This window comes from Moschus berezovskii, chromosome 20 (genome assembly GCF_049115385.1).
Source record: "Moschus berezovskii isolate FMDL1 chromosome 20, NW_MosBer_1.0, whole genome shotgun sequence".
Lineage (NCBI taxonomy): Eukaryota > Metazoa > Chordata > Mammalia > Artiodactyla > Moschidae > Moschus > Moschus berezovskii.
The window spans coordinates 15,070,124-15,091,932 of NC_142479.1; positions in this window are offsets into that span (position 1 = coordinate 15,070,124).

The following is a 21,809-nucleotide window of genomic DNA, read 5'->3' on the forward strand; positions in this document are numbered from 1 at the left end:
CAACATACCCATATTAACAAATTCAGCAACATTTTAATTTGTCTGTTTTTTCCTCTTAGAGTTACTGAGAAAGAATCAGAAATTCAAATGTTACATGTAAAAATTGCTAAGAATCTATCTGTCCTTTGTGAAAAACCTGGAATGAAAACAATCCTATACTTTTATTTGATCACAAATTGCAATGAAATAAGAATGACTGTCACATGGGAAAAGTGTACTGACATAAAGCTAAGACAATGCATTACATTGATTTCAAATTAGGAGTGATCTTGTCAATGCATATAAATGAACACAGTTCATTGCCTAGCATATCTCATATTTACACTGAACAACAACAGAGGACATTAAATAATTTCTTGGTATTACAGAATAGTTAAGTGCTGGTTACATCATCATTTATTATTTGGCAGGCTTTGTGTTAGGAGCAGGGAATGATGTTTGCCTTTAAGGTGTTTATTTTTCAGTTAAAGACTAGTTTAAAAGAGACAAAAGAATCTTCTCTCCCAAAACAAAGGAGTCAAAGAAAGAAATGTATTTATAAATATGATGAAGTAATTGAATAATGGACTGAAAAAAAAAAGGTAGGCTTCCTTTAAATAGTAAAGTTAGGTAAAGCATTTATGAGGAAATGACAAGGAAAATTTTGAAACTATACTCAACTAGAGATGCTTTTTGCACTAATGATAATGACAGCTGTTATGGCTTTCAATGTGATAATCTATGTTAACCACGTGGATTATTCCTTTTAATTCTAATAAAATTCGTATGACAAAAGAATGAATTAGAGGCCAGGGGCATTAAAAGATCAAATTACCAACATCCTTTGAATCATAGAAAAAGCAAGGGGATTTCAGAAAAACTTCTACTTCTCCATTGACTACACTAAAGCCTTTGACTTTATAGATCATGACAAACTGTGGAAAATTGTTAAAGTGGTGGGAATACCAGACCACCTTACCTGCCTCTTCCAAAACCTGTATGCAGGTGAAGAAGCAACATTTACAACTGGACATGGAACAACAAACTGGTTCAAAATTTGAAAAGGAGTACATCAAGGCTGTATATTGCCACCCTATTTATTTAACTTATATGCAGAGTACATCATGTGAAATGCCTGGCAGAACGAAGCACAAGCAGGAATCAAGATTGCTGAGAGAAATATCAATAACCTCATATATGCAGATGACACCACCCTAATGGCAGAAAGTGAAGAAAAACTAAAGAGCCTCTTGATGAAGGTGAAAGAGGAGAGAAAATGCTGGTTTAAAACTCAACATTCAAAAAACCAAGATCATGGCGTCTGGTCCCATCACTTCATGGCAAATAGATGGAGAAACAATGAAAATGGTGAGAGACTTTATTTTCTTGGGCTCCAGAATCACTGTGGACAGTGACTGCAGCCATGAAAATTAAAAGATACTTGCTCCTTGGAGGAAAACCTATGCTGAACGTAGACATCGACTTAAAAAGCAGAGACGTTACTTTGCCAGCAAAGGTTTGTATAGTCAAAGCTATGATTTTTCCAGTAGCCATGTATGGGTGAGGGCTGGACCATAAAGAAACCTGAGCACTTAAGAATTGATGCTTTTGAACTGTGGTGTTAGAGAAAACTCTTGAGAGTCCCTTGGACTGCAAGGAGATCCAACCAGTCCATCCTAAAGGAAATCAACCCTGTGAAGAGAAAACTTTAGACTTACACCCAGCTAGAAATAACGTCGTGCTAGTTTTGCTTCGTAACTCAGTTTGCTCTTTGTGAATTTATGTAAGTTACATAGTTTCCAGATAATGGAAACTTAAAACAATTCTAGGAGCTGAAACTTACCTCCCTGATGCTTGTCCTACTTTTGCACTTACCCAGCCCATGTAATCCTGCTTAACCATGCTTGTTTGTGTATAGGTCAGGCATCCCCCCTGCTGTGTCCCAACTGCTGTTCCAGCTGGAGCAAAAACCCTTAGTTTAAAATGGCCTATTAACAGTCAGCACTGCCCACTATAGTCTGCTGTCATGTACTGCCTATAAAGACTTTGTAATCCCTTTGTTCAGGGCCCAGAGCTGGAAGTGTTAACTTCTCCCAGCCCACCTGCAATAAACCTAAGTTCTCCAACTCTCCACCACTCTCTGAGTGTGGTGCTTGGTTTCTCAATGTTCCAAATTCTGCAACACCTGAATATTCATTGGAAAGGCTGGCATTAAAGCTGAAGCTTTGGGAACCAGATGAAAAGAGATGACTTATTGGAAAAAAGCCTGATCCTGGAAAAGATTGAGATCAAGAGGAGAAGGGGGTAAGAGAAGATGAGATGGTTGAATGGGATCATTGACTTCATGAACATGAGTTTGAGCAAACTGTGGGTGATGGTGAAGGATAGGAAAATCTGGCATGCTGCAGTTCATACTGTTGCAAACAAGTGAGGGACTGAACAAAAACAAAAGACATTAAACCATTCATTGGTATCACAGAACAGTTGAGTGCTGGCCAAATCATCATTTAAACACAGATGACTTGATTCCAAGCGACGATAGCTTGTGGTGGTCAGCACCAGATATGTGGTTTCCAAAGGAGAAGATTTAACTTGGGGACCGAAGACAGTCTCAGTTGCTCAGAGCTTTGAGTAGAGTAGATTTTTATTTAAAGTGAAAGTGACAGAAAGTTTCTGACATAGACATCAGAAGAGGGTAGGAGTGTACCCACCCTCATTAGTTTAATCAAGGTCTTATATACTTGCAACTGGCTGCTAAGAATAGATAAAAAGAATACTTCAAGTCTGTACAAGGCTGTAAAAGTTTTCCCAGGCTTTTTCCCAAGGTATACATCCTGAGATAACTTTGGTACAAGATTAGCCAGGGACAGTGGGTTCTGGGCAATGTCTCTGGATGAGATATACTGTTGCTATGTAATCGGGGTACAAGTCTTGAAAAACAGGCTCCAAGGCAAAAGTTTTTTAAAATTATAATTACTAACATAGAGTCTAAGAAAAGCATTTCCTTGAGTAAGACATTGTGCTTGTGTAGTCATTAGTTCCAGACCTAAAGTAAGGCCAGTTGTTAGACATGATACACTGGTGTGCAAGGCTTAAGGAAAGCATGAGTGAGAATGTTCAGTTCAGTTCAGTTCAGTTCAGTCGCTCAGTCGTGTCCGACTCTCCGCGACCCCATGAATCACAGCACGCCAGGCCTCCCTGTCCATCACCAACTCCCGGAGTACACTCAAACTCATGTCCACAGAGTCGGTGATGCCATCCAGCCATCTCATTCTCCGTCGTCCCCTTCTCCTCCCGCCCCCAACCTTTCCCAGCATCAGAGTCTTTTCCAGTGAGTCAACTCGTCTCATGAGGTGGCCAAAGTATTGGAGTTTCAGCTTTAGCATCAGTCCCTCCAATGAACATCCAGGATTGATCTCCTTTAGAATGGACTGGTTGGATCTCCTTGCAGTATAAGGGACTCTCAAGAGTCTTCTCCAACACCACAGTTCAAAAGCATCGATTCTTCGGCGATCAGCTTTCTTCACAGTCCAACTCTCACATCCATACATGACCACGGGAAAAACCATTGCCTTGACTAGACGGACCTTGGTCGGCAAAGTAATGTCTCTGCTTTTTAATATACTATCAAGGTTGGTCATAACTTTACTTCCAAGGAGCAAGCGTCTTTTAATTTCATGGCTGCAATCAGCATCTGCAGTGATTTTGGAGCCCAAAAAAATAAAGTCTGACACTGTTTCCACTGTTTTTCCATCTATTTCCCATGAAGTGATGGGACCAGATGCCATGATCTTTGTTTTCTGAATGTTGAGCTTCAAGCCAACCTTTTCACTCTCCTCTTTCACTTTCACCAAGAGGCTTTTGAGTTCCTCTTCACTTTCTGCCATAAGGGTAGTGTCATCTGCATATCTGAGGTTATTGATATTTCTCCCAGCAATCTTGATTCCAGCTTGTGCTTCTTCCAGCCCAGCGTTCCTCATGATGTACTCTGCATATAAGTTAAATAAGCAAGGTGACAATATACAACCTTGACGCACTCCTTTTCCTATTTGGAACCAGTCTGTTGTTCCATGACCGGTTCTAACTGTTGCTTCCTGACCTGCATACAGGTTTCTCAAGAGGCAGGTCAGGTGGTCTGGGATTCCCATCTCTTTCAGAATGTTCCACAGTTTATTGTGATCCACACAGTCAAAGGCTTTGGCATAGTCAATGAAGCAGAAATAGATGTTTTTCTGAAACTCTCTTGCTTTCTCCATGATCCAGCGGATGTTGGCAATTTGATCTCTGGTGCCTCTGCCTTTTCTAAAACCTGCTTGAACATCTGGGAGTTCACGGTTTACATACTGCTGAAGCCTGGCTTGGAGAATTTTGAGCATGACTTTACTAGCGTGTGAGATGAGTGCAATTGTGCGGTAGTTTGAGCATTCTTTGGCATTGCCTTTCTTTGGGATTGGAATGAAGACTGACCTTTTCCAGTCCTGTGGCCACTGCTGAGTTTTCCAAATCTGCTGGCATATTGAGTGCAGCACTTTCACAGCATCATCTTTCAAGACTTGAAATAGCTCAACTGGAATTCCATCACCACCACTAGCTTTGTTCGTAGTGATGCTTTCTAAGGCCCACTTAACTTCACATTCCAAGATGTCTGGCTCTAGGTCAGTGATCACATTATCGTGACTATCTTGGTCGTGAAGATCTTTTTTGTACAGTTCTTCTGTGTATTCCTGCCACCTCTTCTTAATATCTTCTGCTTCTGTTAGGTCCATACCATTTCTGTCCTTTATCGAGCCCATCTTTGCATGAAAAGTTCCCTTGGAATCTCTAATTTTCTTGAAGAGGTCTCTTGTTTTTCCTATTCTGTTGTTTTCCTCTATTTCTTTGCATTGATCACTGAGGAAGGCTTTCTTATCTCTCCTTGCTATTCTTTGGAACTCTGCATTCAGATGCTTATATCTTTCCTTTTCTCCTTTGCTTTTCGCCTCTCTTCTTTTTACAGCTATTAGTAAGGCCTCCTCAGACAGCCATTTCGCTCTTTTGCATTTATTTTCCATGGGGATGGTCTTGGTCCCTGTCTCCTGTACAATGTCACGAACCTCCGTCCAGAGTTCATCAGGCACTCTATCAATCAGATCTAGTCCCTTAAATCTATTTCTCACTTCCACTGCATAATCATAAGGGATTTGATTGAGGTCATATCTGAATGGTCTAGTGGTTTTCCCTACTTTCTTCAATTTAAGTCTGAACTTCGCAATAAGGTGTTCATGATCTGAGCCACAGTCAGCTCCTGGTCTTGTTTTCGCTAACTGTATACAGCTTCTCCATCTTTGGTTGCAAAGAATATAATCAATCTGATTTCGGTGTTGACCATCTGGTGATGTCCATGTGTAGAGTCTTCTCTTGTGTTGTTGGAAGAGGGTGTTTGCTATGACCAGTGCATTCTCTTGACAAAACTCTATTAGCCTTTGCCCTGAGAATGTTCACCTCCTCCTTGAAGGGCCCTGGACTCCCTGCCAATTTACCTCTCTCATTCAAGGTGCTTATGCTAGCCTACTTCACCCCAGTATTCCAATAAGACAGGAATTTGTCATAGACTACAGTGTGTGTGCTACATGCTTAGTCACTAACCTGTGTCTGATTCTTTGTGACCCCACAGACTCTAGTCCACCAGGCTCCTCTGTCCATGGGCTTTCCCAAGCAAGAATACAGGAGTGGGTTGCCATTTCCATTTCCATATAGTCCTTGATATAGCAATGACTTTTGGATGAACTCTGTAACATCGTTTGTTACATGGTTGCCAAATTCCTGTGAATGGTACCTTTTCTAAACAGCACACTTCTACAATAAATATGCTATTCATTCCATTGAGGCTAGTCTTAGACTCAAGTAAAATAGCATATGAATGCTACAGTCATGGTATGTTTCTTTTAAAATTTAAATTTTGGAGAATAGTCATCTATGCCTTATTTCCAATATTATACGAGGAGTCAATCTAATACCCAATATATTTTTCCAAATTTTATTCAAATCCTGCTACTCTTTCCGAACAGAATTCTAAAACTATTGTTCTCATTTATTTTCTATGAATATTATTCTATTTATTGTTCAGAAGGTTAATATAGTTTCCAATACTGTATAGTAGTCACTGTCCCCAAAATTACTACAGGTGCATCTTAAAGCTACCTCAAACATTGAATTGCTTTTATTACTTTGTTTATATGCTTCATTGATTCTCCCTGCTGTGGCAGAATTTGGGATTCTGGTTAATTCTCCCTAGGTTACTATTTGAAGTTGTAGTTTTATCTATTTGGTTACTCCTTGGTTTGAATACCCATTGATTTTAAGTGAGTTCACAGCCTCTTACATTTATTTTCTAGTTTATTATGCTTGATGCTTAGTATAACAATATTGATTTCCTAACCAAACATTTTAACTTCACTATGTGAATATATTGAGCAAAAGGCTTGGGAGCATGTTTCTGTTATTTCCTTCAAATTGTAGGCAATGGAAAATCAGTACAAACACTAGGTTCCCATTAGTAATTTATTTATGAGATTCACCTGATACTCTGTTGAAACAAACAACCGCATTGCATATCCGGCAACACCCCAAGTTGGACAAAAGGCTGAACAGCAGGAAAATAGTCTATAATTCTGGGGCATGCTAGGTTATAGTACAGTCTCTTTCAAAGGCAAAACTCCAATTCTTGGTGCCTTGAATGTCAGAGTGCATACTACACATAAAAATTTACTATAACCTGCTTCCTGCTTAAACATTTCTCATGAGGTTTGCACAGAAGAATTTCAGAGCTTAAAACACTACACCAGAATAAAAGCTGGCTAGAAGTAGCTTTGCAGAGTTCCTTCCCTGGAGGAAACAATGAGTGGATTGAAGGTAGATTTTTTTTTTTTAATTATTACTATTTCTACTCAGTTGAAATAATGTCTCAAATTACTTATACAATACTCTTAAAATGTGGTACTTTTAGCTGTTTTCTGGTCTGTTCGCAGAACTTGTTTTAATGATCTTGTGTAGCAGGAGTTCTAATATTTTAAATATTAAAGATACACATTTTACAAATGGCACAGATAAGTTATAAGTGTTTTAAAAATCTAATTTTGTCCCAATCCATAGTAATGTGTATAAAATAGGTGACATATATATAGGAAAGTCAGTGTTCTGTGCATATATGCAACCTGAGTTGTGTCTCCCCAAATTTCATGAGTTGAAGCCCTAACCCCCAGTATCTCAGAATGTAATTATTTTGAGAGATAGGGCCTTTACAGAGTTAACTGAGCTAAAATGAGGCTGTATGGTGGGACCTAATCCAATCTCACCAGGGTCCTTAGAAGTAAAGGAAATCAGGAAACAGAGAGGCACCAGGAAGGACTGGGACGACACAGCAAGAAGGTAGATCTCTGCAAGCCAAAGAGAGAGCCCTTAGCTGAAATCAAATCTACTGACACACTGTTGATCTTGGATTTCAGTCCTCCAAAACTATGAGAAAATAAATTTCTGTTGTTTAAGTTACACAGTGTCTCTATGGTATTTTATTATGGCACCCTGAACATACTAATAATACATACTGTTCTTCTAAAACACATTTTTTCATGAGGCATGATAAAGGAGATCAATAGTCCTGGGCCCTGAGATTTGGGGAAGGATGAGAAGGGGAATAAGCCAAGAATTCAGCTGGTAGTTTCTGAGCTAGTCTGCAGTTGGCAGTAAAATCAGTCCAGGTGCATATAACTAGTGAGTCTCCAAAACACCTCCATCATCTAGGTCAGAGTGGAACTGCCCTGTCTCTCTTTATATTCCAAACTTTAATTATTTGAATTATTTCTATTTTAGCAGATCATAATTGTATAACAGATATTTAAAGGAAGTATCCCCAAAGGAAGTTCTATATGCAACCCAAAAGTATTAGCATTCCTCACTGTTTTCTTTAGGAAGATAACATTTGATGATTGGACAGTTTTTTGACATACCGCTGTTGCATTTTGCTCATTTTCACTAAGTAATTAACACTGCAGCAGCAAAAAGATTTTGCATTTTATAATGAGCCAACATAATGAATACACAAAGAGAAGTATAAAATAATTTATAACTAAAAATGAGTTTCTCCCTCCTGTTATCATAATTTTACTGAATGATGAAGAATTATCAGAGGTATTATTTTTATACTCTAGCTAATGATGCTTTTATACTCTAGCTAGTTTAATGAAACTGAAGTGGTTAAAAAAACAGAAAGAAAAATAGAGAGAGAGAAATGGGAGGGAGAGAGGGAGGGGGGAAAATAGGAGGAAGGGATGAGTAAGGAAAGGAAGAAGTTAATTAAAAAGTGGATTTTGAAATCATGCTGCCTGCATTCCAGACCTGGCTTGAACACTTAACTAACCTGTGGCAACTCTGGCAAATAATAATCTGTCAGGAAGCATAACAGGAGGCTTCCTGTGTGCTGTTTTGGATCTATCAGGAATTCTCTGTTCCTTATTAACTCCTGAATATTCAGGAAGTAAGAGGAAAGGCAAGCCTCTCCCTGGGGCTGAGGAATCCAGGCATTTCCTTCCTTAGTTTTTCTATACGGTGATAAGTACCCTCTTCCTTTTTATGAACCATATGGTGAAAGTGATTATTTACAACTCCCTATCTTTCATATGGATGACCTCATGTTTCCTTGACAACTTGTAAGTTTTGATTTTATCTCTGCTGAAAATACCTATTTTGTCTGTCGGTTCAGTCGCTCAGTCCTGTCCAACTCTTTGTGGCCCCATGAATCACAGCACGCCAGGCCTCCCTGTCCATCACCAACGCCCGGAGTTCACTCAAACTTATATCCATTGAGTCGGTGATGCCATCAAGCCATCTCATTTTCTGTAGTCCCCGTCTCCTCCCGCCCCCAATCCCTCCCAGCATCAGAGTCTTTTCCAGTGAGTCAATTCTTCGCATGAGGTGGCCAAAGTATTGGAGTTTCAGCTTTAGCATCAGTCCTTCCAGTGAACACCCAGGACTTATCTCCTTTAGAAAGGACTGGTTGGATCTCCTTGCAGTCCAAGGGACTCTCTAGAGTCTTTGCCAGCACCACAGTTCAGAAGCATCAATTTTTCGGTGATCAGCTTTCTTCACAGTGCAACTCTCACATTCATACATGACCACGGGAAAAACCATAGCCTTGACTAGATGGACCTTTGTTGGCAGAGTAATGTCTCTGCTTTTTAATATACTATCTAGGTTGGTCATAACTTTCCTTCCAAGGAGTAAGTGTCTTTTAATTTCATGGCTGCAATCAGCATCCACAGTGATTTTGGAGCCCCCAAAAATAAAGTCTGACACTGTTTCTATTGTTTCCCCATCTATTTTCCATGAAGTGATGGGACCACATGCCATGATCTTTGTTTTCTGAATGTTGATCTTCAAGCCAACTTTTTCACTCTCCTCTTTCACTTTCATCAAGAGGCTTTTTAGTTCCTCTTCAATTTCTGCCATAAGGGTAGTGTCATCTGCATATCTGAGGTTATTTATATTTCTCCTGGCAATCTTGATTCCAGCTTGTGCTTCTTCCAGCCCAGTGTTCCTCATGATGTACTCTGCATATAAGTAAAATAAGCAGGGTGACAATATACAGCTTTGACGTACTCCTTTTCCTATTTGGAACCAGTCTGTTGTTCCATGAAGACAGTATAAATACCTACACAATGTTGAATAAAACACCTTTGCTTCATCAGAGCTTTGATCCCCTGTCTTGCTTTCTCTCTCTCTCGTTTTCTCGCTCTCTCCCAGTCTCTATTTTTCAGGCTCATTCCTGGAGCGTAGAGGCTCTCTGTGTTCACTTTCCTGCCCAGGCTTCTAAGACCCTCTCGAGAAGGTGCTCTGTGCCTTTACCCCATAGAGAGGGCGCCTGAGGCCTTCATGAACAGAGCAAGCCCTGTGCCAGGGGCTTTATTGGCTTTCTGCATAAACCAGGGAATATCAGCCTCTTTCTCTCTCCTTTACTTTCTTATCGGTCGACTCTGGACCACCAGGTTCCAGTCCATTAAAGGACCGCAACAATAATCTTTCTGAATATCTGTAAACATAGTGAAAATAATAGAAACTACCTCTGAAGTTCATTTAATAGTAAGTGAGGCAATCCTTATAAAGCCCTCAACATAATGTATGACACATGCTAAGCAATAAACATATGTGGGCTATTAATATAATTTTACAAAATAATTCCTATTCTATCTTTTAGTGTCTATTATCAAAAAGAAAAGAAATAACAAGTGTTGGTGAGGATGTGGAGAAAAGGGGAGTCTTGTGCATTGCTGGTGAAAATGTAAATTGGTACAGTCACTATGGAAAACAGTATAGAGGGTCATCCAAAAATTAAAATAGAACTATCCAATGATCCAACAATTCCACTTTTGGGTACTTCTCCTAAGGAAACAAAAGCAATAACTTGATATATGTACCCCATGTTCATTGCAGCATTATTCACAAGTCAAAACGAAAACTTTAAGTGTCCATTGCTGGATAAATGGGAAAATTATAGTATATATACAATAGAATATTGTTCAACCATAAAACAAATGAAATTCTGACATTTGTGACAACATGAATGGTCCTTGAGGGCATTATGCTAAATGAAATAAATCAGAGAAAGACAAAAACTGTATAATCACTCTTATATGTGGAATCTTAAAAAAAAAGAAATCCATAGATAGAGCAAATTGGTAGTTTCCAGGGGTATGGAGTAGGGGAGGGGATGAAAGAAATGGGAGAACTAGTTCTTTATTTTTTTAGTTTAAATACATAAAATGATAATAATAATGCAACATATATTCCGTGGAAATTTTAGAAAAGTAAAAAGTGATTTAACAAGTAACAGTTGCTCATAGTCGATCCAGCTATCATAATCAAGACTTTCACATAGTTTCTTTCATCAGTTTTCTTTGCATTGTCATCTTAAGGAACTTGTACGACATTCTTGTGTATTAGTTACAATTACTCCTCTCATTTTGCAGAAGAGAGAATAAAACCTTAAAAAGTTTAAGCAATGTCCTCAACACTCTATGCATATGGATTTGTGTATAATCAATGCATTTGAAATAGCAACAGCAAAAAAGTAATTGCTAGTAGGTTAGATTAAAATAACAATACTATTCTAGTTGTGTAGACTTCCACAATTATTAAAATAGCTTCACATCATCAGAGTCTTCTTTTTATGATGGCTGTGGTGAGTCCACAGGCAGGTCACAAGGGAGTTTTGTGAAGGTTACTTTTGGGCTCTTTCTCTGCTCATCCCCATTTGCTGTGGTCTTTACCCCCATCACTACTGTTGCTGTCCAATTGGAAAATGACGACTGGCAATTCTTTCTGATGCCTTCATTCCAAAATGACCCAGAGATTATAGCCTCTCATTATTCACCCATTTCATTTATTGTAGCTTCTTATTCACAGATTCAAACAAAGGACATATTTAGGGTTGAGATTCTAAGACCTGTGAGTTTTCTACTCCTCTACTTCCTCAAAAATTACTGAGCATCTCAAAGAACTTGTGTTATGTTTTTTTTTTCTATTGTTATTTATCATAATAGAAAGCAAAACCAAAAAAAAAAGTTTTAAATTACTTAAAAATAACAATAATTACATGTTAACATATTTTAGGAAAAAAAGATAATTATTCATTTACAGAATAGAACCATTACTCCGTGCTATCCTATGTTCTGGGGCTTTATACACACACTCTCGCAGATACTCCCACACAAACATACACATCTTCATTCTATCAGAAAACTCAGTCCTTTTCTAATAAATTAGAATGTACTGACAGAGACTTCTTTCTACCAATTCTTTCTACCCTTAGGCAAAGTACCCACATTGCTTTTAACACTAGCGAAAGATGTTTGAATCTTAATAGAATAGAAACCAAGCATACTGCCTCTGCATCTCTAGCCTCTCAAGGCTCTCATGTAGGTTTGAATTCTCAAGTGAACTTAAAGTTTTTGCCACTCCCCTGGTAGCTCTTTTACTTAACTCTTTTTTTTTCAATTGTTCATCTATCAGAATTATTTGCTGCTGGGCTTCTCTATGCAATAGTAAGAATTTTCTATGGTCTGATTTTTCTCTCATTAGATTTTGTCTGTTTTGTTTTATGCTATTTCCTCAGTGTCTAAGATCATACCTGACATATAATGAGTACTCACTGAACTAACAGTATTAGATCAGGTATGATAATCCATTGTGAAGGAAAGCTACTTTCTTTTGAATGAATTCAAGAACATCATAGGTGAGGAAGAACACTTTCTTAATTCAGACAGATAAGAAATATATAACAAATAAAATTTTATGAAAAATGCTAATTGTATTGGCTAAATGAATCAGGAGAGAATTTTGCATTAAAATATTCATAACTTTACTTAGACCAAACTCAGTCTACACAGCAATAGTGATAGTAGCACACAATGGTCCCATAACTCATTTGTAAAATACATGCATTACTAAAAACTAGCTTGCTAAGTAATAAAATTTGAATACTGAATTTTAATTTTTATTTGATTTCACCAAACCATTTGAAGAAATAACTTTTTAAGCTGATGCCCTTCTTATCAATCTATGAACAAAATTAATCTCAACAAATTTATAGAAAATGTTAATATTGAACACTTATATGTGAGTCATAAATTGTAAAGAAAGCATTTATTCTTGTATCAGTTCAGTTCAGTTTTCAGTCGTTTCCAACTCCTTGCAACCACATGGACTGCAGCATGCCAGGCTTCCCTGTCCATCAGCAACACCCAAAGCTTGCTCAAACTCATGTCTTTCAAGTTGGTGATGCCATCCAAGCACCTCATCCTCTGTCATCCCCTTTTCCTGCCTACAGTCTTTCCCATCATCAGGCACTTTTCCAATAAGTTAGTTTTTCTTATCAGGTGGCCAAATTATTGGAACTTCAGTTTCAGCATCAATCCTTCCAATGAATATTCAGGACTGATCTCCTTTAGGATGGACTGGTTGGATCTCCTTGCAGTCCAAGGGACTCTCAAATTTTCTCCAACACCACAGTTCAAAAGAATCAAATTTATGGTGCTGAGATTTCTTTATAGTCCAAGTCCCACCTCCATACATGACTGCTGGAAAAACAATAGCTTTGACTAAACAGGCCTTTGTTGACAAAGTAATGTCTCTGTTTTTATCATGCTGTCTAGATTTGTCATATCTTTTCTTCCAAAGAGCAAACATCTTTTAATTTCATGGCTGCAGTCACCATCTGCAGTGATTTTGGAACTTCCCAAAATAAAGGCTCTTACTATTTCCATTGTTTCCCCAACTATTTGCCATGAAGTGGTGGAACCGGATGCCTTGATCTTAGCTTTCTGAATGTTGAGCTTTAAGCCAACTTTTCCACTCTCTGCTTTAACATTCATCAAGATGGTCTTTAGTTCTTCTTGGATATCTGCCATAAGGGTGATGTCATCTGCATATCTGGGGTTATTGACATTTTTTCTAAGCAATCGTGATTTCAGCTTGTGATTCATCCACACTGGCATTTTGCGTGATATACTCTGCATATAAGTTAAATAAGTAGGATAATAATATACAACCTTGACATACTCCTTTCCCTATTTGGAACCAGTCCATTGTTCCATGTCCGTTCTAATGGTTGCTTCTTGATCTGCATACAGATTTCTTAGGGGGCAAGAAAAGTGGTCTGGTAGTTCAGCTCCTTAAGAATTTTCCAATGTTTGTTGTAATCCACACAGTCAAAGTATTTGGCATAGTCAACAAAGCAGAAGTCGATGCTTTCCTGGAACTCTCTTGCTTTTTCAATGGTTCAAAGAATGATGGCAGTTTGATTTCTGGTGCCTCTGACTTTTCTAAATCCAGTTTGAACATCTGGAAGTTCACAGTTCACATACTCTTGAAGCCTGACTTGGAGAATTTTGCGCATTACTTTGCTAGTGTGTGAGATGAGTGCGATTGTATGGTAGTTTAAACATTCTTTTGTATTTCCTTTCCTTGGAATTGGAATGAAAACTGACCTTTTCTAGTTCTGTGGTCACTGCTGAATTTTCCAAATTTGCTGGCATTTTTAGTACAGCACTTTTACAACATCATCTTTTAGGGTTTGAAATAGCTCAACTGGAATTCCTTCACCTCCACTAGCTTTGTTCATAATGATACTTCCTAAGGCACAATGGACATCGCAATTCTGGATGTCTAGCTCTAGATGAATGATCATACTATCATGGTTATCTGGATCATGATGTTTTTTTTGTATAGTTTTTCTGTGTATTCTTGCCACCTCTTCTTAATATCTTCTACTTCTTTTAGATTGATAGCATTTCTGCCTTTTATTGTGCCCATCTTTGCATGAAATATGCCCTTGGTATCTCTCAGTTTCTTGAAGACATCTCTAGTCTTTCCCGTTCTATTGTTTTCCTCTATTTCTTTGCCCTGATCTCAGAGGAAGGCTTTCTTATCTCTTCTTGCTATACTTTGGAGCTCTGCATTCAAATGGGTTTATCTTTCCTTTTCTACTTTCCCTTTGCTGCTGCTGCTGCTAAGTCACTTCAGTCGTGTCCGACTCTGTGTGACCCCATAGATGGAAGCCCACCAGGCTCCCCCGTCCCTGGGATTCTCCAGGCAAGAACACTGGAGTGGGTTGCCATTTCCTTCTCCAATGTGTGAAAGTGAAAAGTGAAAGTGAAGTCGCTCAGTCGGGTCCAACCCTTAGCGACCCCATGGACTGCAGCCTACCAGGCTGCTCCATCCATGGGATTTTCTAGGCAAGAGTACTGGAGCTTCTTTTTTTCTCAGCTATTTGTAAGGCCTCTTTCAGACAACCATTTTCCCTTTTCACATTTCCTTATCTTGGGAATGATCTTAATCACTGCCTCCTGTACAATGTCATGAGCCTCTGACCATAGTTCTGCAGGAACTCTGTCTATCAGATCTAATCTGTTGAATCTATTCATCACTTCCATTGTATAATTGTACGAGATTTGATTTAGGTCTTATCTAAATGGTCTGGTAGTTTCCCCTATCTCTTCAAATTAAGTCTGAATTTAGCAATAAGGTGTTAATGATCTGAGCCATAGTCAACTCATGGTCTTGTTTTTGCTGACTTATAGAGCTTCTCCATCTTTGTCTGCAAAGAATATAATCAGTCTGATTTCAGTATTGACAATCTAGTAATATCCACATGTAGAATCTTCTCTTGTGTTGTTGGAAGAGGGTATTTGCTATGACCAGTGCATTCTCTTGGAAAAACTATGTTAGCCTTTGCCCTGCTTTATTTGTACATCAAGGCCAAATTTGTCTGTTACGCCAGGTATCTCTTGATGTCCTACTTTTGCATTCCAATACCCTATAATGAAAAGGACATCATTTTTGGGTGTTAGTTCTAGAAGGTCTTATAGGTCTTCATAGAACCATTCAACTTCAGTTTCTTCAGCATTACTGTTTGGGTCATAAACTTGGATTACTGTGATATATATTGGGTTGCCTTACATATGAACAGAGATCTTTCTGTCATTTTTGAGATTGCACCCAAGTACTGCATTTTGGACTCTTTTCTTGACTAAGATGGCTACTCCATTTCTTCTAAGGGATTCTTGCCAACAGTAGTAGACATAATGGCTATCTGAGATCTGAGCTAAATTTGCCAATTCCAGTCCGTTTTAGTTCACTGACTCCTAAAATGTCGATGTTCACTCTTGCCATCTCCTGTTTGACCACTTCCAATTTACCTTGATTCATCGACCCAACATTCCAGGTTACTTTGCTATAATGTTCTTTACAGCATTGCACTTTACTTCCATCACCAGTCACATCCACAACTGGGTGCTGTTTTCTCTTTGGCTCCATCTCTTCATTCTTTCTGGTATTATTTCTCCACTCATCTCCAGTAGCACATTAGGCATCTACCGACCTAGGGAATTAATCTTTCAGTGTCATATCTTTTTGCCTTTTCATACTATTTGTGGGGTTCTCAAGGCAACTATACTGAAGTGCCTTGTCGTTACCTTCTCCAGTGGACCATGTTTTGGCAGAATTCTCCACCATGACCTGGCTGTCTTGGGTCATGCCTACACGGCATGGCTCATAGTTTCATTGACTTAGACAAGGCTGTGGTCCATGTGCTCAGTTTGATTAGTTTTTGGTAATTGTGGTTTTAATTCTGTCAGCCCTCTGAGGGATAATGTTGTCAGGCTTATGGAAGATTCCTGATGGGAGAGACTGACTGTGGAGGAAACTGGGTCTTGTTCTGATGGGTGGGGCCATGATCATTAAATCTTTAATCCAATTTTCTGTTGATGGGCAAGGCTGTGTTCCCTCCCTGTTGTTTGACCTGAGACCAAAGTATGGTGGAGGTAATGAAGACAATGCTGACATCCTTCAAAAGGTCCCATGCATGCACTGCATCACTCAGTGCACCCGATCCTGTAGCAGGCCACTGCCGACCTGTGTTTCTGCTGGAGACTCCTGGACACTCACAAGCTAGTCTGGGTCAGTCTCTTATGGGGTCACTGCTGCTTCTCCTGGGTCCGGTGCAGACAAGGTTTTGTTTGTGCCCTCCAAGAGTCTGTTTCCTCAGTCCTGTGTAAGTTCTTTAATCAAATCCCACTGGATTCCAAAGTCAAATTCTCTGTGGTTTCTCAATCCCCTTGCAAGACTCCCAGATTGGGAAATTTGCTGTGGGTCTTAGAATTTTCTCAACATTGCAAGAATTTATTTGGTTTAATTTTTCTGCAGTTTGTGGCTCATCTGCTCAGTATCTCTATGGTGGGATTAATGGCGACCTCCCCCAAGCGGGCTTATGCCACACCCAGGTCTGCTGCACCCAGAGCCCCTTCCCCTGTGGCAGACTATTGCTGACCTGTACCTCCGCAGGAGACACTTAAACACTCAAAGCAAGTCTGATTCAGTCTCTATTCGGTCTGGTGTGCAAAAGGTTTTGTTTGAGCCCTCTAAGCATCACTGGAGGATATGAGGTTTGGTTCTAAATGAAATTTCGCCCCTCCTATCATCTTGCTGTGCCTTCTCCTTTTCCGCTGGATATGGGGTATGATTTTGGTGGGATCCAACATTCTCCTGTTGATGGTTGTTCAGTTGCAAGCGTAATTTTGGAATTCTTGGAAGAGAAGATGAACACATGTCCTTCTATTCTGCCATTTAGATCCTCATGAAAAAATGCTTGTATACTTTTTGTAAAAATCATTGGTCCAATAATTACAAGTCCAAAAAGAAACATTGAACTTATCATAACTAAATAGAACACAGTAGATTTAAAAACCTCTATTCTTATTATACTCTTTGTACAATATTTTCAGTAGAACTCTTGGTCACTGCAAATATTCTGCAGATGATTTAATTTCTTCTTCTTCTTTCTTTCAGTCACTCAGTCGTGTCCGACTCTTTGCGACCCCATGAATCACAGCACTCCAGGCCTCCCTGTCCATCACCAACTCCCAGAGTTCACTCAAACTCATGTCCACAGAGTCAATGATGCCACCCAGCCATCTCATTCTCTGTCGTCCCCATCTCCTTCCACCCCCAATCCCTCCTAGCATCAGACTCTTAACCTGCAATTATTTCTATATTTGTTACCATCACTTTGATTGCAATAGATCAGATAAAATAAATTCACTGACAGACCCTAAGCAAGGAAAAGTATCTATAAGTGATCTAGTGACTGTGTATTATTTCTTTTAACAGAAGATTTCTGGGTAATTCACAATCTAGCTACAAAACATGTGTGTATTATCGTCATAAATATGGAACCATGGTAAGGATTAATCAAAATAAAAACAACAGGTTCAGTTCAGTTCAGTCTCTCACTCGTGTCTGACTCTTTGCGACCCCATGAACCACATCACACCAGGCCTCCCTTCCATCGCCACCTCCCAGAGTTTACCCAAACTCATGTCCATTGAGTCAGTGATGCCATCTAACCATCTCATCCTCTGTCGACCCCTTGTCCTCCTGCCTTCAATGTTTCCCAGCATCAAGGTCTTTTCCAGTGAGTCAGTTCTCATCAGGTAGCCAAAGTATTGGAGCTTCAGCTTCAACATCAGTACTTTCAATGAATATTCAGGACTGATTTCCTTTAGGATGGACTGCTTGGGTCTCCTTGCAGTCTAAGGGACTCTCAAGAGTCTTTTCCAACACCACTGTACGAAAGCAACAATTCCTTGGCCCTCAGCTTCTTTATAGTCCAACTCTCCCATCCAAACATGACTACTGGAAAAACCATAGCCTTGACTAAATTGATCTTTGTTGGCAAAGTAATGTCTCTGATTTTTAATACGCTGTCTAGGTTGGCCATAACTTTTCTTCCAAGGAGTAAGTGTCTTTTAATTTCACCATCTGCAGTGATTCTGGAGCTCCCAAAAGAAGTCTACCACTGTTTCCACTGTTTATCCATCTATTTGCCATGAAGTGATGGAACCAGAGGCCATGATCTTTGTTTTCAGAATGTTGAACTTCAAGCCAACCTTTTCACTCTCCTCTTACACTTTTATCAAGATGCTCTTTAGTTCTTTTTCACTTTCTGCCATAAGGGTGGTGTCATCTGCATATCTGTGGTTATTGACATTTCTCCCAGCAATCTTGAATCCAGCTTGTGTTTCATCCAGCCCAGCGTTTCTTATGATATACTCTGCATATAAGTTAAATAATCAGGGTGACAGTATACAGCCTTGACATACTCCTTTCCTTATTTGGATCCAATCTGTTGTTCCATGTCTAGTTCTAACTGTTGTTTCCTGGGTTGCTTCCAGGTTAGTTTAAAGAAGAAACAGTGATATATAATTAATATCAAGAATAGCACAAAATCGAAACAACTTGATAGTGAACAGATAATAAAACTTACTGCAGAAAAATGTGGATTTCCCATCTATGTATAGGAGACAATTATGTATGTGGAATTTGTAAAAGCCCGATTTCTTAGTTGAATACCAAATTCAAATTTTCACGAATGTTTGCTAACATTCCACATTTAATTTATGAGTTACAAGGCAAATTATGTATTAATAATTAATAGCTTATTTATAAATAACTTTTGATTGCAATAAAACAAGAGATTGTAAAATTGAGTAACTTTGATCTATGAAGAAGCTAGCCAAAGTACAGATCAGTGGCAAGACATAGCATACATTCATATAAGACCAGGCTAGTGTTTGATAGTCGAGTAGAATTCCCAACTATCTGGAAGTAACAATCAAAAGATACTAAATAAATTTCTTGATTTAGAATATTTCATCCCATGGGCTTAAGTCAGTTTTTAAAACTATCTTGTCATTTATTTCTTCAGTCTATTGCCAACATTTCTGTTTCAAATGGAAACTCTAATTTCAGTACATATCTAGATAGATATTGTTTATTATTATTTAAACAATTTAAACTTTTTAGATCATTAATTCAGGAGCTCAATACCTTATTATAGTCTCAAAAAAAAGTAAAGTGGAAAGAATGTAAAGCGAAGTAAACTTAGTTAGGAAGTAGATTTAAGGTTTGAATACTGTTTTGCAAATTCATTATCCTAAAATGAATAATTTGGGTCTTCTGAATTCTTTTCTCATATAAAAAATTAATATATTCCCACCACAAAGGTTGTTTTTACATTTTTATTTTGTCATTAGACAAAATATGTGACTGTTCAGAAAATACTGGCTCTCTTTTTTGCCTCTATATTTCACTTAAGTGTGAGGAAGTAGAACATAAAAAGGACATTTTGATGAGAAGTTAGTATAATGACTAATAGAAGTCTACCATCTTTAAACTGAAGAATTTTTATAAATTCGGAGCAATTATGTGGGCATTAAATATATTTGGAAAGTTAAATAAATGAATTATTTGTACCAAACATGCTCAAAGAGATTTTGGTCTCCTAGAGAATACATTAGAAATATTTTTAAATGATCACATATGAATGGAAGTTCCTGTGGATTAATTCCTTTTCGTAAATTGAAAAATATCTACAGAAAGTTCAGAGTATCTATGTAACTAGCCTTCAGATTAGAAAATATAATATTACTTGTAAAAGATCCTACTCAAGCCATCTCCCCTTTTTTTATATTATGTGTGTGTTTTAAGACTTCAGGGCCACCCTGTATACAGCTTAGGTCAAGTGTATTAATTGTGCTGTTCAGATATTTTATATCTTCACTGATATTTTATCTGCTTATTTTATCAGTTACAGAGAAAAGCATATTTAAAAAACCCCTTTTATGGCCATAGATTGCTACATTTTCCATTTTGCTATACCAATAGGTGATTTATATTTTCTGAACATATATTTTGGAAGTTTGCAAATTTAGATTTATTATATATTTATTTAGACTGATGATTTTGCAATAAAATACTCTTCTTTATCTCTAGTAGTATTTTCTTTTAAAGTCTTCTTGGTCTAATATTAGTTTGGTTATACCACCTTTCATAAAGGTAGCATTTTCTTAGTCTGTTTTCATTATGTAAATTTCATTTTTTAACTTTTAACTGTCTGTCTCTCTAGGCAGATAGATAGATATCTACCTAACTATATATTTAAGAATACCTTTAGTAATATAGCTTTGCTCTACATTATGATAAACTTAGCAATTCATTTAAAGTATTTAACTTATTTATATACCATAATTACCATAGAATTGAACTTGATAATTTCTCTTGACGCATCAGAGTTTTGTTTTGTTTTTTGATTTCCTGAAAGTCAAAAAGAGATACTTCACACAAAGCAAACTTACTGATACGTAGATCTTGGACTTCTAGACTAAGACATTTTGAGAAAATAAAATTTCTGATATTTAAGCCACCATGTCTGTAATATTTTTTTGCAGCCGTAAAAAGCTAATACAGATGACATTCCTTTGTCTTTAATAGATTTCCTTTTTTTGTTGTTGTTGTTCTCCTTTTGAGAAGTTAATCATCACTATCATTGTTGTTCCGCTGAAGGTAGATTTTTCTGCCTGTTTTCTAAGAGCTAAGAAATCTGTTTCTACTTCTTACTGTTTTAGTAGCATATCATGGAATACAGTCCCATCACCTCATGGCAAATAGATGTGGAAACAACAGAAACAGTGACAGACTTTATTTTCTTGGGCTCCAAAATCACAGATGGAGACTGCAGCCACAAAATTAAAAGACGCTTGCTCTGTGGAAGGAAAGTTATGACAAACCTACACAGGATTAAAAAGCAGAGACTTTACTTTGCTGACAAAGGTCCATATAATCAAAGCTATGGTTTTCCAAGTAGCCATGTATGGTTGGCAGAGTTGAACCATATAGAAGGCTGAAAACTGAAGAATTGATATTTCTGAGCTATGGTGTTGGCGAAGACTCTTGAGAGTCCCTTGGACTGTAAGTCGATCAAATCAGTCAACTCTAAAGGAAATCAACCCTGAATATTTATTGGAAGCACTGATGCTGAAGCTGAAGCTCCAATAATTTGGCCACCTGATGTGAAGAGCTGACTCATTAGAAAAGACCCTGTTGCTGGGAAAGACTGAAGGCAGGAGGAGCAGGGAACAACATAGGATGAGATGGTTGGATGGCATCACCAACTTACTGGACATGACTGAGAAAGTTCCAAGAGATGGTGAAGGACAAGGAAGGAACCCTGGTGTGCTGTAGTCCATAGGGTTGCAAAAAGATGGACATGACTGAGCAACAGAACAACAACAAAATACCTATTTTAGTTTTATATATACTTATGTATAGCTTTCTTGGAGTTTCCTAAACTTCCTGGGTTCTTTGGCTAACCTCTTTTAAGAGCTATGGAAATTTTTCAATGATTATTTCTTCAAATATTGTTTCTGTCTATTCATTGTCTTTACTCTCCCTCTGGAATCTCA